The sequence below is a fragment of the Garra rufa genome, chromosome 16 (assembly GCF_049309525.1).
Source record: "Garra rufa chromosome 16, GarRuf1.0, whole genome shotgun sequence".
NCBI lineage: Eukaryota > Metazoa > Chordata > Actinopteri > Cypriniformes > Cyprinidae > Garra > Garra rufa.
In genome coordinates, this window is record NC_133376.1 from 42,603,771 (window position 1) to 42,622,538 (window position 18,768).

General features: G+C 31.3%; 1 protein-coding gene across 3 annotated transcripts in view; it reads left to right on the top strand.

The window, feature by feature from the left end:
* LOC141289043 (gamma-aminobutyric acid receptor subunit beta-2-like) overlaps positions 1-18,768 on the top strand; it is an 87,242-nt gene that overhangs the window by 43,941 nt on the left and 24,533 nt on the right. The gene's annotated exons all lie outside the window — the stretch shown is intronic.

Sequence of the window (18,768 nt, forward strand, 5' to 3'; positions counted from 1 at the left end):
GATGAAAATTCACAGGCTTAAATATAATTTCTGAGTCATAACACAACAAGTGAATCACGTTACAGCTTAGCAGTCTGTGTCGTCCTTGTTTAATGGACTAATCTCAAAACATTTTCTGTGAAGTTGTAAATTAGGGCTGCTCGATTTTGGCAAAAGTCATGATCACGATTATTTTGGTCAATATTGTAATCACGAGTATTTAACATGATTATAATAAATCAATAAATAAATCTAATAAATCAAGCACATCCCGTTTTATGAAAGTCACATTATGTGATTTTACTGATTTGCATGTGAAATTTGGTTTTCATGGAGAAGCTAAAGCGCACCACTGGAAAAGGGGCGGAATGGGGTGAAATTATGGTTTTTCATGAATATTTTTTTCAGGCTAGTGGAAAGAAAACATCCAAAAGACTAAGTTAAGTGTTTCTTTTATAGCACTTTATCTATTTGTGTCAATAGATTTCAGTTACAATACATATTTGAAATGAGTTTTTTCTTCTACACTGAGCCTTAAATCTCCACTTTAGTAGCACTTACACACACCAAACTTTACATTTTTATTCCTGTCTATATCCTGAAGGTTTTTACAGAGGGGTCTGCAAGATGTATGTTAAAGGAGTTCACTTTCTAAACAAACATTTACAGATAATTACCACCTTGTCATCCAAGATGTTCATGTCTTTCTTTCTTCAGTCATACAGAAATTGTTTTTGAGGAAAACATTTCAGGATTTCTCTCCATATTGTGGACTTATATGGTGCCCGCAAGTTTGATCCCTCAAAATGCAGTTTAAATGCAACTTTAAATGGCTCTGAACGATTCCAGCCAAGGAAGAAAGGTCTTATCTAGTGAAATGATCGGTTTTTTGTTTTTGTTTTTTTTTTTGTTTTTTTTTGTCAATTTTATATTTTTTAACTTTAAATGCTTGTCTGGTCTCACTTTGTGTGAACTCCTACATCGCTGTTTTACCTTTATTTTTTTGTAAAGGGCGTTTGATCTTCTTTGCACATTCACTTTTCTAAACATTCGTCTGCATCAATGTAGGATGATATTGAAGTTGGAGGAGAAAATTAGATGGGAATTTTTCGACATACCCTACCCTATCTGACTTGAACCAGAAACCTAGTGTGTTTTGTTTTAATGAAGGCAATTCAAACTGCACAGATAAACACCAACAAACTAGTCTGTTGGAGTTTGTTGGATGAGTGTGTTACCCCTGTCGGCCACTGTAGGCATTGGTTGTAGTTTGTTTTCATCCGACTGAACATGCTTAATCGGCCTTTGTTGGGTCGTGGTTTTCCAACAACCTTTGACGTAATCTGACGTGGTCAGGAACCTTTGCTATGACAATGCGCATGGTGTGCTTCACCCATGGCCTCTTTTGTTTTATTTGCCGTCTTTTCAGGCATAGAATGATCCGCAAAGACATTAATAGAAGTAAAATTTTGATTGTGGTTACAAGATCAAGTAAGCACACAAAATGAGGTGTTCAGCAAGGCTCTGTACTAGGCCCAGTTAAGAAGCGTTACAGCGCAGTTAGGGCCCCTTCTGTCTAAATGCAGTTAACTAATTTACGACATAATAGACTTAAAATACGCGATAAATAGACACGATAAAATACAATTGAAGTTCTGTTGATTATAATCAGAGACGCTGTCTAAACTGGATGCGGTGCGATGCAACAACTGTCGCACCCGTGTAGACACATGCTGCATTCCAATTCGCATACTATCCGTCCTAAATAGTATTCAAAGATAGTGTGGATCAGTGCAAACTCTAACATCCAAAATTGCCCACAACACATTGCGTGGTGAACAAGGATTCAATTAGAACTACAAACACGCAAAAAAAGTGTTTAAAAACTACAAACATGGCAGATATGCGCGACCGACGGACAGGTAGAGAAAGGGGTTTGAGTGAATAAATAATGTCTAACCTGACGAAAAAATATTTATTCAATGTTGTCCACATTATATTTCATCTACAGCAACATTGTGAACTTTTATAATGATACGTTTGGTCATTACCTTTAAAATGCATCATTATGCAAACACATGAGCATGAGTTCTCACCATGAAAGATCAACGTGCCTCTTCATTTCTCTCCAATACGGTAGGACATTAAATGAAATGAAATGTGGATGATGTTAACAGTTTGACAAGATGATTGACAGGGAAGTTTAAACAGTGACAAGATACACATAACTAAGCAACAGAGCGTCTGTTAGAAGAGGCAGCTATGATGAAGTATGTCCCAAAGCTTGTCTAGTATTCTGCTACATACTCAAAGGTATGTCGTTTTTCTTCACAAAAAGAATACATACTTTTAGGGCATAGTATACAGTAAGTACAGTAGGTGAATTGGGATGCAGCAACTGTGTTACTTGACTCTCTGTGACTCAGTTTGTTGGTGTTTGTTGGAGCAATGTAAACATGAAACATTCAAAAAAATTCTAAATACATCAGCCAAATTGAGTCAGCTTATTTTTTGGCGTTTGACTGTGTGGTGTGAATTGGCCTTAAAATGCATAACTTTTGCTACGGTTATGCCTGTCGTTTACACTATTCTGGTGTTTTCGACCATCGAAAATGGAGGCTTTCGAAAACGCTGCAGACCCCATTTTAGTTGGAAAACTCTGGGCTTGTATTTTAATGTAAGTGGACCAAAACAGAGACTTTTGAAAGAGCTGCAGACCCTGTTTTAGTTTACAGACTACGTATTGCATTTTAGTGTTAACAGACCAAAACAGAGACTTTCGAAAGCGCTAAAGACCCCATTTTAGTTGGAAAACTCTGGGCTTGCATATCAGTTTAAACGGAACAAAACAGAGACTTTTGAAAGAGCTGCAGACCCTGTTTTAGTTTACAGACTACGTATTGCATTTTAGTGTTAACAGACCAAAACAGAGACTTTCGAAAGCGCTAAAGACCCCATTTTAGTTGGAAAACTCTGGACTTGCATATCAGTTTAAACGGACCAAAACAGAGACTTTTGAAAGAGCTGCAGACCCTGTTTTAGTTTACAGACTACGGTTTTGCATTTTAGTGTAACTGGACCAAAACAGAGACTTTTAAAAACGCTGCAGACCCCATTTTAGTTGGAAAACTCTGGGCTTGCATATCAGTTTAAACGGACCAAAACAGAGACTTTTGAAAATGCTGCAGACCCTGTTTTAGTTTACAGACTACGGTTTTGCATTTTAGTGTAACTGGACCAAAACAGAGACTTTTAAAAACGCTGCAGACCCCATTTTAGTTGGAAAACTCTGGGCTTGCATATCAGTTTAAACGGACCAAAACAGAGACTTTTGAAAATGCTGCAGACCCTGTTTTAGTTTATAGACTACGGTTTTGCATTTTAGTGTAACTGGACCAAAACAGAGACTTTTAAAAACGCTGCAGACCCCATTTTAGTTGGAAAACTCTGGGCTTGCATTTCAGTGTAAACAGACCAAAACAGACACTTTAGAAATGCTGCAGACCCTGTTTTACTTTACAAACTCCGGTGTTGCGTTTTAATGTTAGGGCTGCCCACATTCGCTCCGTGTATTCTTGACGACCATGTAAACAATAACATCTTACTTATTTGTTGCGTCTCATTTCGGAGGCTTATTTTAGAAGAGTAACTTAAATATCACTGTTGAAAAAGGAATTTCTCTTAAATAAGACATCCTTGATGACGTAAGCAGCCTGAATGGTCATGTGACTCACTTTAAGCAAAAACGCACAAGTGTAAACGGGGTCTTAAGGCTTTTCCACACCGAGCGTGATGCGAAAACGCTGGTGAATAGTGTTTTCACACAGAGCTCAAACCGATCGTTCACCTTTTGCTAATTCACGCCTGCACGCTAGATACTGTCAACCAACAATGCATTTTTTTTCAGATATATATCTTGTATATGGATTTAACATCATCCGATGCTTAATATACAGCATTAACTTATGATAAATAGTTATATTTTTACACCAGAAACACAAACTATCTTTGTATGTTTAATAACGCCTCACTGCTTGTTATCATAAACCTCCTTAAATGTTATAAAAAATACCATGAGTTGTGCATGTGATGTAATGTTCATATCTTATTGGAAGGCCATGTTTTTGCTTTGCGAAACTGAAAAGATTGGTCAGACTGATTATTAAAAAAAAAAATTTGCTGTCTATGTGAACGCATCCATAGGAATCTGTTGTTTAATTTCAGGACATGCGATATTTCTTTCGCTTTTTCGCACTAATGTGTTTTTGTTGTAAAACGCATAACTTTTGCTATGGTTAAGGCTGTTGTTTACACTACTCCGGTGTTTTCAACCATCAAAAACAGAGACTATCGAAAACACTGAAGAGTTTGAAAACTCTGGGGTTGCATATCAGTGTAAACAGACAAAAACAGAGACTTTTGAAAAAAAAAAAAAACTTTTTCTGAGAAGCAGTGAAATTGCCAGTGTAGACAAGGATCATTTTCATTTTAAAACGTTGAAAAACGAAAACGCACTAGTGTAAACAGGGCCATAGGCTGAGACTACACTGCAAAAAATGCTTTTCTTACTTAGATTTTTTGTCTTGTTTCCAGCCAAAATATCTAAAAATTCTTGAACCAGGAAGGATTTTCTAGACAAGTAAAAATTTGTGTCTTGTTTTTAGTAAAAACAAGTCAAAATTAGGTGAGTTTTTGCTTAAAACAAGCAAAATAATCTGCCAATGGGGTAAGAAAAAAAATCTAGTTGTCTGCTTGAAATAAGATTTTTTTTCTTACCCCATTGGCAGATTATTTTGCTTGTTTTAAGCAAAAACTCACTTAATTTTGACTTGTTTTTACTAAAAACAAGATAATAATTTTTACTTGTCTAGAAAATCCTTCCTGGTTCAAGAATTTTTAGATATTTTGGCTGGAAACAAGACAAAAAATCTAAGTAAGAAAAGCATTTTTTGCAGTGTAGTGTCTGATTTAAATGTAAACAATTTCCTGTCTGAATTAAACCAACATTTCAAGTATAGTTTTAGCAGCGATCAGCTTATTCTGTTTTGGCATCTCACATTCTCAGCATTTAAGCACAGAGCATAAATTGGTAAGCACACACCATGAGGTGTTCAGCAAGGCTCTGTACTAGGCCTATTAAGAAACGTTAAAGCGCGGTTAGGGCCCCTTCTGTCTAAACGCAATCAACTAATTTAGGACATAATAGACTTGAGCAAATCTAAATTACTACACATAGTGACTGAGAGAAGAAGAGGTCTTCTGTTTACCTTCTCGTGTACAGTGGATGAGCCACACAATAAAATGGAGACGTGATCATTAATTCTCATTTGCAGAAAAGGTTGCCTACTATATGGCTGGTGTTATTTTTTTTTTACAGCAGCTTGAAGATGTCCAAGGGCAGAATAGGACAGCTTCTATTTAAGGGAGGTGTTATTTTATTTTGTATATTCACACATTCCTGTGCTTTCTTTCTGCGTAGAGGAAGGTGAATATACCAGCGGCAATAAGAAACTCAGGAGAGGCATCACTGCAAGGAAAATTGCTGAATTGGTAGCGGAATTCAATACCGTGTCCTTCTCTCACAATAGTCAATAGTGGCTTAGCAGGATCACACAAGAAATCTATATTAGAGTAATATAAAAGTAAATGCTCTCATCTTTATGTCACATTCTTTCCTGATGTGATTCCGATTTCTTTTTTTTTTTTTTTCAAACATTCTGCAGGTTTATGTTTAATTCAATAGGAACTCTAAATCATTTACATTATTTGGATTTAGCACATGCTTTTATTCAAAGCAACTGGATTCAAAGTATACATTATATCAGTTCATGCATTTCGTGGGAATTAAACAAATGACCTTGGTGCTTTTAATGCTATGCTTTACACTTTTTAATGAACATTTCTAATTCGTATGTGCACTTTAATTTATGTTTTTGATTTAATTAGCATTTTTTTGCATTTGCCACATTTTTTGCATTTGACACATAAAGCTATGCTTCATTTTTTTATGTTTTTGATTTACTTTGCATTTGCCACATGCTTTTTTTTCAGTTCATGCATTCCCGGGGAATCAAACCCATTACCTTGTTCATATAACAACCATTTTTCACCATTGAAGCAATTGCTATACTTTTTAACACTCTAGTGTTGTTTGCATGGTGGTCAAAAATTACGAATTCTTTTTTTTTTTCATTGAAATGAATGTATTATATTTAAGTTTGATAGTGTTTTTCTTTATACCGTTGATGAGATTGCAGGTTTTTTTTTTTTTTTTTTTTCAAACAGTCTGCAGATTTATGTTCAAAAACACTTTTTTGGTGGTTTAATTCAATATGAACTTTAAATTAGATTGATTTCAGTTACATTTTTTGGATTTAGCGCATGATTTATCCAAAGCAACTGGATTCAAAGTATACATTATATCAGTTCATGCATTTCGTGGGAATTAAACAAATGACCTTGGTGCTTTTAATGCTATGCTTTACATATTTTAATGAACATTTCTAATTTGTATGTGCACTTTTATTTAATTTATGTTTTTGATTTAATTAGCATTTTTTTTTTTTTTTTTTTGCATTTGCCACATGCTTTTTTTTCAGTTCATGCATTCCCTGGGACTCAAACCCATTACCTTGTTCATATAACAACCATTTTTCACCATTGAAGCAATTGCTATACTTTTTAACACTCTAGTGTTGTTTGCATGGTGGTCAAATATGACAAAAATGTTTTTTTTTTCATTGAAATGAATGTACTATATTTAAGTTTGATAGTGTTTTTATTTATACCGTTGATGAGATTGCAGGTTTTTTTTTTTTCAAACAATCTGCAGATTTATGTTCAAAAACACTTTTTTGGTGGTTTAATTCAATATGAACTTTAAATTAGATTGATTTCATTTACATTTTTTGGATTTAGCGCATGATTTTATCCAAAGCAACTGGATTGAAAGTATACATTATATCAGTTCATGCATTTCGTGGGAATTAAACAAATGACCTTGGTGCTTTTAATGCTATGCTTTACATATTTTATTGAACATTTCTAATTTGTATGTGCACTTTTATTTAATTTATGTTTTTGATTTAATTAGCATTTTTTTTTTGCATTTGCCACATGCTTTTTTCAGTTCATGCATTCCCTGGGACTCAAACCCATTACCTTGTTCATATAACAATCATTTTTCACCATTGAAGTAATTGCTATACTTTTTAACACTCTGGTGTTGTTTGCATGGTGGTCAAATATGACAATGTTTTTTTTGCTTTTTTTTTTCATTGAAATGAATGTACTATATTTAAGTTTGATAGTGTTTTTATTTATACCATTGATGAGATTGGAGGTTTTTTTTTTTTTCAAACAATCTGCAGATTTATGTTCAAAAACACTTTTTTGGTGGTTTAATTCAATATGAACTTTAAATTAGATTGATTTCAGTTACATTTTTTGGATTTAGCGCATGATTTTATCCAAAGCAACTGGATTGAAAGTATACATTATATCAGTTCATGCATTTCGTGGGAATTAAACAAATGACCTTGGTGCTTTTAATGCTATGCTTTACAGAAACACTATCTTAATGCACATTCCTAGTCCATATGTGCACATTATATGTGTATATGCACTCAAATGACTGTTCACATCTTTTAAGCCCCTTCCCTTAAACTAGTTTTCATATAGCAACTGTTTTTCACTGTCGAGAGAATTGCTATACTTGCTTAACATTCCAGTGTTGTTTGCACAGTGGTTAAAATTGATGAAAAAAGTGTTTTTTTCATTGAAATGAATATACTATACTTCAATTTGATAATGTCTTTTTTTATTTAATACAGTTAAAGTCAAAAGTTTACATACACCTTGCAAAATCTGCAAAATGTTAATTATTTTACCAAAATAAGAGGGATCATACAAAATGTGTGTTATTGTTTATTTAGTACTGACCTGAACAAGATGTTTCACATAAAAGATGTTTGCTTATAGTCCACAAGAGAAAATAATAGTAAAAATGATAAAAAATAACATGCATTTTGTGTGATCCCTCTTATTTTGATAAAATAATGAGCATTTTGCAGATTCTGCTGTCTTTTGACTTTTATTTTAGAGGATTTTTTGGTACTAAATTAAATTCATGGGTTACTTACAATCCATTTCTTACCTGATGTTGAATGTCCAACTTTTGTAACTCTTGCTGACTTACGAGCCGATATTTAAGTTAATGTAAGGTCTCTTTTTAAAGAAGAGATTCGGCAGATTTTTGCTGAAGTGAAAAAAAAGTAAAAGTGAAAGCTATATAAGTTTATTTATTATGAAGAATGCACAAAAATAAAAACATAAATCTAACCAAGTTGTGTGTCTTTCATGTGAAACATCCAATTCAGGTCAGTAATAAATAAAAAATAACATGCATTTTGTATGATCCCTCTTATTTTGATAAAACAATAAAAAAAATTTGCACACCTTTGACTTTAACTGTATGTTGTATTTTTAGCAGATTTTATGATACTAAATTAAATTTATAGAGAAGTTTTGATTCATCTATTAGCAGTTACCCACTTTTTGAGCTCAAAAATGACATTTCCAACTTTTTAAAATGATTTACAACAAAACAAAAATGCTTTGGAGCAGATATTTAAGGTAACTTAAGGTTTCTTTTCAAAGAAGCTTTTTTTAAATTATTATTATTACTTCATTATGAAAAATGCACACAAATAGCGTACAAGAAATGTATATTTTCCAAAACATGTTTTAGCTTAAAGATGAACAAAAAAATCAAACCATGGATTGATATCTTTCAGAAAGATTTTCCACTAGATGAAATTGCTTCCCATTCATTTCCAATGCTGTCACTTTTGACTGTGAACAATACAAGTAATTTATTTTCAGGACCATTTAACCTTTTACAATCATCTCCATTATTTTTTTTGTTCACATAGCAAGTAGCAATTCAAAACCATTAGCAAGGTTAATACCAAGAAGAACAGGGTTATTTTTATAATCATAACTAGTCTTTTCTCTTATGGACTACATGTAAATATCTTTTATGTGAAATAACTTATTCAGGTCAGTGCTTAATAAAAAATAACATGCTTTGTGTATGATTCTGCAAGGTGTAACTTTTGACTTCAACTGTAAAGTATGTTGTATTTTTATGGGAATTTTATGGTACTAAATTATATTTATGGAGTAGTTACGATCCATTTATTACCTGATGTTGACCACTTTTGGAGCAAAAACCTGAAAATACAAATATCCAACCTTTTAATATTTCGCTGATTTACGACAAAGCTAAAATGCTTTGGAGCAGATATTTAAGTTACGTTTGCTGAAGTGAAAAAAGGGAAAAAAAATATTATGACAAAAAATGCACAAAATACTGCACATGAAATTTATATTTTCCAAAACATGTTATACCCTAGAAATGAAAAAAAAAAAAAAAATCAAACCATAGATCTAAACAAGCTTAAAGGAAAATTTTTGGAAATAGGAAATAAAATTTTGGAAATAGGCTCATTCTCCAACTCCCCCCGAGTTAATAAGTTGAGTTTTACCGTTTTGAAATCTATTCAAGTGATATCGCCAGAACAGGAGAACGGCTGAATGCATTTCAAAACCGTAAAACTCAACTTATTAAATTGGGGAAATTTGCTTTCCAATCGTTTCCAATGCTGTAATTTTTTGACTGTGAACAATATGTGTGACATTTTAGGACCATTTAACCTTCTTCGAATCATGTCCATGATTTTTTTTTTTTATAGCAAACCTTTACCAAGGTTAATACCAAGAAAAACAATGTAAAAAACTAAATGTAAAAATTTTGATTTGTAAATCAAAATGTAAAAAAAAAAAAGTATGACCCCTCTTCTTTTGGTAAAATAATGAATATTTTGCAGATTCTGCAGGGTGTATGCAATTTTTTATTTATTTTTTACTTCAACTGTATGATGTATTTTTAGGGGATTTTTATGGTAGTAATTTATATATATTGAATAGTTATGATCCATTTATAACCTGATGTTGACCACTTTTTGAGCAAAAACCTGAAAATAAAATTTCCAACTTTTTACAATTTGACTGATTTATGACAAAGCAAAAATGCTTTGGAGCAGATATTTAGGTTAACTTAAGGTCTCTTTTTAAAGAAGAGATTTAGCAGATTTAGCTGAAGTGAAAAAAAAATGCAAAAATTGAAACTTTGTTATTTTGATTTTTATTACTTTATTATTATGAAAAATGCACAAAATTACTGCGCATTAAATGTATATTTTCAAAAACATGTTTTACATGTTTTAAAATCAAACCATAGATCTAAACAAGTTTAAGGTTGATATCTTTCAGAAAGATTTACCACTAGATGAAATTTGCTTTTCAATTATTTCCAATGCTGTCATTTTTAAATGTGAACAATATGTGTGACTTTTTAGGACCATTTAACCTTTTCAAATCATGTCCTTGAATTTTTTGTTTGTGTTCATATATCAAAAATGTCAAAAACTTTACCAAGGTTAAGGATCAAGAAAAACATAATGTAAAAAACAAAATGTAATATTCTGCAAGGTGTATGTAAACTTTTGACTTCAACTGTATGTTGTATTTTTAGGGGATTTTATGGTACTGAATTATATTTATGGAGAAGTTATGATCCATCTATTACCTGTTACCCACTTTTTGAGCTCAGACCTGAAAATGAAATTTGCAACTTTTTAAAATGATTTACGACAGAGCAAAAAAGGTTTCTTTTTAAAGAAGAGATTTAGCTGATTGTTGCTGAAGTGAATAAAAAAATGCAAAAAGTGAAACTTTATTATTTTGAATCTTTTAATTATTTGTTATTATAAAAAAATCACAAAAAATACTGTACAAGAAACGTATATTTTCCAAAACATGTTTTAGCTTAAAGATGAACAAAAAATCAAACCATAGATCTAAACAAGCTTAAGGTTGATATCTTTCAGAAAGATTTTCCACTAGATGAAATTTGCTTCCCATTCATTTCCAGTGCTGTCATTTTCTGACTGTGACTTTTTTAGGAAGACTATTCAACTAGTATTTTATAGTGGACAATATGTAAATGTCTTTTATGTGAAATATCTTATTCAAAAAATAACATGCATTTTGTATGATGCCTATTTTGAAAAAAAAAATTTGAAAAAAAAAATTCCACATTTTTTACATTTTGAAAAAAGCAGAAGTGCTTTGGTGCAGATATTTAAGTTAACTTAAGGTTTCATTTTAAAGAAGTGATTTAGCTCCAATGCTGTCATTTTTGACTGTGAACAATATGTGTGACATTTTTAGGACTATTTAACCTTTTCGAATCATGTCCATCATTTTTTTTTTTTTTGTGTGTTCACATAGCAAATGTCGAAACCTTTAATACCAAGAAAAACATGATGTAAAAAACTAAATGTAAGAATTTTCTGTCAAAAATGTCCGAACAAGACCAGAAGGTTAAAAAAAAATCACTTTCTAGTGCGAAATCCTTGATCCGATTCAGGACTACCATTTTGGCTGCAGTGTTTCCAGCTCTCCTCATCCTCTCGCCACCCTCATAATGTAATTTAGTCAGACCCCTGCGTGGTGTGTTGCAGCACAAGCCTTAGTAAACAAGGTCGTTTGGAATAAAGGTACACATGCTGCCTTGGGGTCTGTACCCAACCCTTACATGAACCTGTGCGGGGAAACCGGATAGATGAAGTCTAGTGTGCTGCTAAAGAGAGTGCTCTTGAATGCATGCACATGAGAAGACCTCGGCGTTGGTGGGTTTCAATGCGGGGAAGCAGCGGTCTAACGGTACTGGAGAGTAAACAGCTCCGACTTTTATTCCTCAGACCCTTTTCAAGCTGATACAAGCTGCCAGAGGCGTTAAGCGGCACTAAACCGGCGAGGGTCAGGCCTAGCTTCCTTCTGCTCTTAATATATTGAGCCAAGCCCTCTTCAAGCGGATACAAATCAAGCAGTAAGCAGCGGGTCACAGTGAGACGGAGAGCAGAGAAATGGAGAGATGAGTAAGAGAGACTGGGGGCAAAATCTTTTTACGTTTTTCTTCCTAACTCACAGTCTGCTACAAATATACCTCCCGTCTTTGTGGGTTTGGCAATAAATACACATATAATGAGAAAGACTAGACCATAGTCAGAGTGGTTGGAGTGGTTAGGGGCAATTATAACACCTGACAAATAAATCATATTAGCCCACTCTGATGAAAAAGCACATCCAGGTTATAATGTCATTGCTTTAATAAATAAATAATACATTTTCTGCACCGCAAAAAAATGCTTTTCTAGCTTAGATTTTTTTTTGTCTTGTTTCCAGCCAAAATATCTAAAAATTCTTATCTAAAAAAATCTAAAAATCATTTTCTTGTTTTCAGAAAAAACAAGTCAAAATTAAGTGAGTTTTTGCTTAGAACAAGCAAAATAATCTGCCAATGGGGTAAGAAAAAAAAAATCTTATTTCAAACAGACAAAACAAGATTATTTTGCTTACCAAATTGGCAGATTATTTAGCTTGTTTTAAGCAAAAATGCACTTAATTTTGACTTATTTTTTCTGAAAACAAGAAAATGATTTTTAGATATTTGTAGATAAGAATTTTTAGATATTTTGGCTGGAAACAAGACAAAAAAATGACTTTGTTTTTTTTTTCTGAAAACAAGAAAATGATTTTTACTCGTCTAGAAAATCCTTCTTGATTTAAGAATTTTTAGATATTTTGGCTGGAAACAAGACAAAAAAATCTAAGCTAGAAAAGCATTTTTTGCAGTGTGATTGCATTTTTTTTTAGTTAAAAATTGGTTTAACTGTCACATCTACTTTTAAAACAGAGACGTGAAAATGAAGAATTCAAACCTAATTTTTTTATAATTCATGAACGAAAATATTTTTTAATATGATTTTGATGTACATTTTCCGTGTAAATTCATTGTCTGATTTTTAAATGGCTTTCAAAGGGTGAATTTTGATATTTTAAGTTTTCAACTGATATATAATTTCTTATGATTTCTAAAGTGTAATAGGGAAAAAGGAATCAAAAAGGTCAGAACTCCTGTTATGAAGTAGATTTTTGGTGGACGAGTGACAGTTAAGGGGTTAAATGCACAAAAAAGATATATGTCTTTATATAAGATATATATCTTTATATGTATATATATATATATATATATATATATATATATATATATATATATATATATATATATATATATATATCTCAAGTACCTCTCCCATGTACAGTATGTACTCACTTTTTCAAATAACATTTAGTTATTATCAAAGTGTCAAAATATCATGTGGTGCGACCGTCCAGCCATAGCTACTTTTTAGAAACATCTTTGACATTACCCTAAATTTATTTAATCTTAAAAAAAGTTAATTTTCTGCACTATTTGGCATCATTTTTAATTCTGTATAAAATTGCTAAGCATTTATATTTATATTTCCATCATAATATTCAAACAAATGTTGTCCAATGATGTCCATTTTCTGAATTGTCATGTGGTGCGACCATCTAGAAAGTACTATTTTGGGACTTTTTTGTTGAAATCCATTCAAAGCATTTTGTGGGAAGCTAGCTTGTTTTGTTTTGGTGGCCAATTCTGTGCTTGTAAATTTTGATTAAATTTGAAAATGTCATGTGGTGCGACCACTGCGGAGTGTTTTCCATTATAGATATTTGCCCCAGATTGGCGGGTTATAATATCATTGCTTTAATATGGATTTGTGAGTTTGTTTTCTCCTTTTAATTCTACAAATTCTTCAGCTGTCAGGAATAATGCGTGCCTAAATTTTCTGTCTGATTGCATTTTCTGTGGTTAAAAATTGGTTTAAATGCACTAAAAATATGCCATATATATGAAGTACCTCTCTCATGTACAGTATGTACTCACTTTTTCAAATAACATTAGTTGTTTGTAATTTTTCTGTTATTCAAAGTGTCAAAATGTCATGTGGTGCAATCTTTGACATTACCCTAAATTTATTCAGATTAATTTTCTGCACTATTTGGCATCATTTTTAATTCTGTATAAAATTGCAAAGCATTTGTATTTATATTTCCATCATAATGTTCAAACAAATTTTGTCCGATGATGTCCATTGTCTGAAATATCATGTGGTGCGACCATCTGAAAAACTACTATTTTGGGACTTTTATGTTGAAATCTATTCAAAGCATTTTGTGGGAAGATAGCTTGTTTTGTTTTGGTGGCCAATTCTGTGCTTGTAAGTTTTGATTCGATTTGAAAATGTCATGTGGTGCGACCACTGTGGAGTGCTTTCCATTATAGATATATGTCCTTGACTGACAGATTATAATATCATTGCTTTGATATGGATTTGTGAGTTTGTTTTCTGCTTTAAATTCTACAATTTCTTTGGCTGTCAGGAATAATGCATGCCTAAATTTTCTGTCTGATTGCATTTTCTTTATTTAAAAATTGGTTTAAATGCACAAAAAAGATGCCATATATATGAAGCACCTCTCTCATGTACAGTATGTACTCACTTTTTCAAATAACATTAGTTGTTTGTAATATTTCTGTTATTCAAAGTGTCAAAATATCATGTGGTGCGACAGTCCGACCATAACTACTTTTTGGAAAGATCTTTGAAAAGACCCTAAATTTATTCAGATTAATTTTCTGCACTATTTGGCATCATTTTTAATCCTGTATAAAATTGCAAAGCATTTGTATTTATATTTCCATCATAATATTCAAACAAACTTTGTCCGATGATGTCCATTGTCTGAAATATCATGTGGTGCGACTAACCAGAAATTACTATTTTGGGACTTTTATGTTGAAATCCATTAAATTGTTCATTGTTTTGTTTAGGTGGCCAATTCTGTGCTTGTAAATTTTGACTAAATTTGGAAATGTCATGTGGTGCGACCACTGCAGAGTGTTTTCCATTATAGATATATGCCCCAGATTGGCAGTTTTTGTGCTTTTAGATTCAATTGATGGTTTATATACATAAAATACTTTTATTTTGGGAATATATTTTTATGCAATTTGGGCATAATCTTTGTACAATATGGGGAATTAATAGTGGTGCAACCAATAATAGCAATAACTGTATTACATTAAAAATAAAATATGTGATTTCTGTGGTTGAAATATGGATTACTACTACAGTATGCTTAAGTGAATGGTATTTTTAAAACATTTTATCAGTTGTTTGCAGTTTACAGGAAAAAGAAGTCTAAAAACATTTAAGGCGACTCTGAAATTATAGAACAAAATATGAGATCATTATTAATAAAAAATTCAAAAGAAATGCAATTACTTTAATTACTGAGAACATCTGAAAAAAGTTAAACATGTTAAGGAAAAGAATCAATTTTAATATAAATCATGTTTGCACCACATGACATTTTTTTAAGGCTACAGCCAATTCATCTAGAGGAAAAAACTTAAATCACTTCATTTAACATTTTAATATGAATTTATGTGTACACAACATTCTAAATGCTTGAACAGTTGCAATAGATATGAATATTTTTTGTATTTTAAAATTGGCCTGTCGATAATCCTTATCATGTGGTATGACTTAATAAAAAACAATGAATATATATAATAAGTTATATATATATTAAAATTCATGTGGCGCAAACACTGCAGAGGGTTTTCCATTTTAGAAATATGTCACAGATTGAGCTTTTAAATTCAATAAAAATATTTAAATAATAAAATACTTTACTTTATTTTAGTAAAATTTGGAATCGCATTTTTACGGGCCATTTCATATGGTTTATAATCAATCTTTGTACAATATAGAGGAAAAAAATGCAAACTAAATAAATAAATTAGATCATGTAATTTCAGTTTGGTAATTATGCATTTATTAGTATTTTTATGTATTAGTTAGGTTTTTTAATATATTTTACCAGATTTGACTGTCAAGCAAAATAAAATGTTATTGTTGAAATCGTCAAAAATGCATCATGTTAATTCTGTATGAATAAGAAGACAACTTTGAAATTATAGAACAAAATATATAAATCATTATTTACAAAAATTTAAAAAGAAAAAAAAGTTAAAAGAAATAAATTAATGTTAATATAACTCATGGTTGCACCACATGACATTTTTTTACGCTAAAGCCAATTAAAACACTAAAATCTCTTAATTTAACATTTTAATATGAATTTATGTGTACACAACATTCTAAATGTTTGAACAACTGCAAAAGATATGTTTTTTTTTTTTTTTTTTTTTTTTTAACGGGTCTGTCAAAAATCCTTATGCGCCAATGACCCTTAAAGAAAAATTCTAAAATGTAATTAACGGCTGTGATCAAATCTGAATTTTCATCATCATTACTGCAGTCTTCAGTGTCACATGATCCTTCAGAAATCATTCTAATTTGCTGATTTGCTGCTTAACAGTTGTGCCGCCCAATATTTTTGTGGAAACAGTGATGCATTTATTTTTTTGCAGCGTTCACAGATGAATAGAAAGTTCAAAAGAACAGCATTTATTTGAAATAGAAATCTTTTGTAACATTATAAACATCTTTACCATCACTTTTGAAGGATTAAATGTATCCTAGCTGAATAAAAACATGAATTTCTTTAAAAAATAATCTTACAGTCATCATTCAAGCCGATTTGTGATTAATGTAATTTAGTCTCTCTCCATGTCAGAGAGAGAGAAATATGCATGTAGTGAAAGAAAGATGGAAGATGGAAAGAGAAGGAGAAGATAAAAGGGGTTTCAGAGATGAAAGAGATTGAGAAAGGGTCAGTAATGTTAAGAGAGCGAGAAGAGGAACTAGAGATCTGATCTAGAGACTGATCAACTCTTCAACGCTTCTAGAAGCACCAAAGCTCATCAGCTGTAGGGACCAATGACTCTCTCATCCATCCATCTCTTAGACACCGAAATGCACAGAGACTTTTGCTGATGATGTAGCGACCTATAAATAGCCTGTTATTTTTACCTCTGCCATCTTGGCCTAATTTCCTGATTTCCCAGAGCTCCCAGTACTTCCAGCGCTTCCTGTGGAATTGTGATTGCGGGACGGTGCAGTAGCAACCTCGGGAGTATTGATGTTTTAAGCATGTTGATTTATGACCGGGAACAAAGAGAGAAATCGCTGTGCTGACAAACCAGAACTGTATAGGGTAAAAAATGCAACCCTTGAAAAACCTAAGTTTAATTGCTGCTTTTCATCAAAATCAAAAAGAGACTCATTTATTTGAAACAGATATTTTACTGATTTATAACTATACTTATCTTATTATACTGATGTTACTGACCCCGAATGTTGTCTTGGGTGAGCAAAGAAAGAGATGAGGCTTGTTTTTCGCTATGCTGACAAACCATAACTCATAACATATACGGTGAAAACTGCAAAAATGAAAAGTATAAGTTTAGGTGGTGCTTTAAATCAAATCAAAATGGTACTAAAGTCACAACCTGTAGTGACAAGTTCATTAGTTATGATGGAAAATAACAACAGTGCTTTAGTGCCATGTTAAAAAAAATAATAATAATCTGACATTATGAGATTAAAGACGTAATATTTCAAGAATAAAGTGAAATTATGATAATAAAGTCCAAATGTTTCAAGAATAGAGTCAAAGGAATAAAGTCAATATTTCATGTTTCAACTCTATTCGACTGACTTTTTTCTCATAATTTCGACTTTATTCTCAAAATATTTCAGTTTTATTCTCGCAATTTCGAATTTATTTTCAAAATATTTCAACTTTATTTTCATAATTTTGACTTCATTCTCTCAATTTCAGCTTCTCGAATTTCATATTCTCGAATATTTCAGTTTTATTCTTGAAATTTCGACTATTCTCAAAATATTTAAACTTTATTCTTAAAATATTTTTACTTTATTCTAAAAATATTATGACTATTCTCAAAATATAACAACTTTATTCTCAAAATATTATGACTTTATTCTTGAAATTTCAACTTTATTCTCGCAATTTCAGCTTTATTCTTGAATATTTTGACTTTATTCTCATAATTTTGACTTTATTCTCAAAATATTTGGACTTTATTCTTGTAATTTCGAATTTATTTTCAAAATATTTCAACTTTATTCTTATAATTTTGACTTCATTCTCAAAATATTTTTACTTTATTCTCGTAATTTTGACGAGAAGCTCAATTTCAGCTTCTTGAATTTCATATTCTCGAATATTTCAGTTTTATTCTTGAAATTTCGACTATTCTCAAATATTTAAACTTTATTCTTAAAATATTTTTACTTTATTCTCAAAATATTATGACCATTCTCGAAATAAATCAACTTTATTCTCAAAATATTATGACTTTATTCTTATATTTCAACTTTATTCTTGAAATTTCAACTTTATTCTTGAAATTTCAGCTTTATTCTCGAATATTTTGACTATATTCTCATAATTCAATTTTATTCTTGAAATTTCCACTTTATTCTCAAAATGTTAGGACTTTGTTACGACTTTATTTTTGTTATTCTAGCTTTTTAAATTTATTAACGTGGAACTAAAACGCTGTCGTAGAAGCTGACTGATGGTAATTTGCTAAAAATAGTAAAATTTAAAATTGTTTATATTGTTTTATTATATTTAAGTAATTTATATCTATATTATATTTATATATAATTAAAATTAAATGTATCACAGTTTCTACAAAAGTATTGGGCAGCACAACTGTATTCAACATTAAATATTGCTAATAATAATAATAATGTTTTTAAGCATCAAATCAGCATATTAAAATGATTTCTGAAGAATCATGTGACACTGAAGACTACAGCAATGATGCTGAAAATCCAGCTTTGA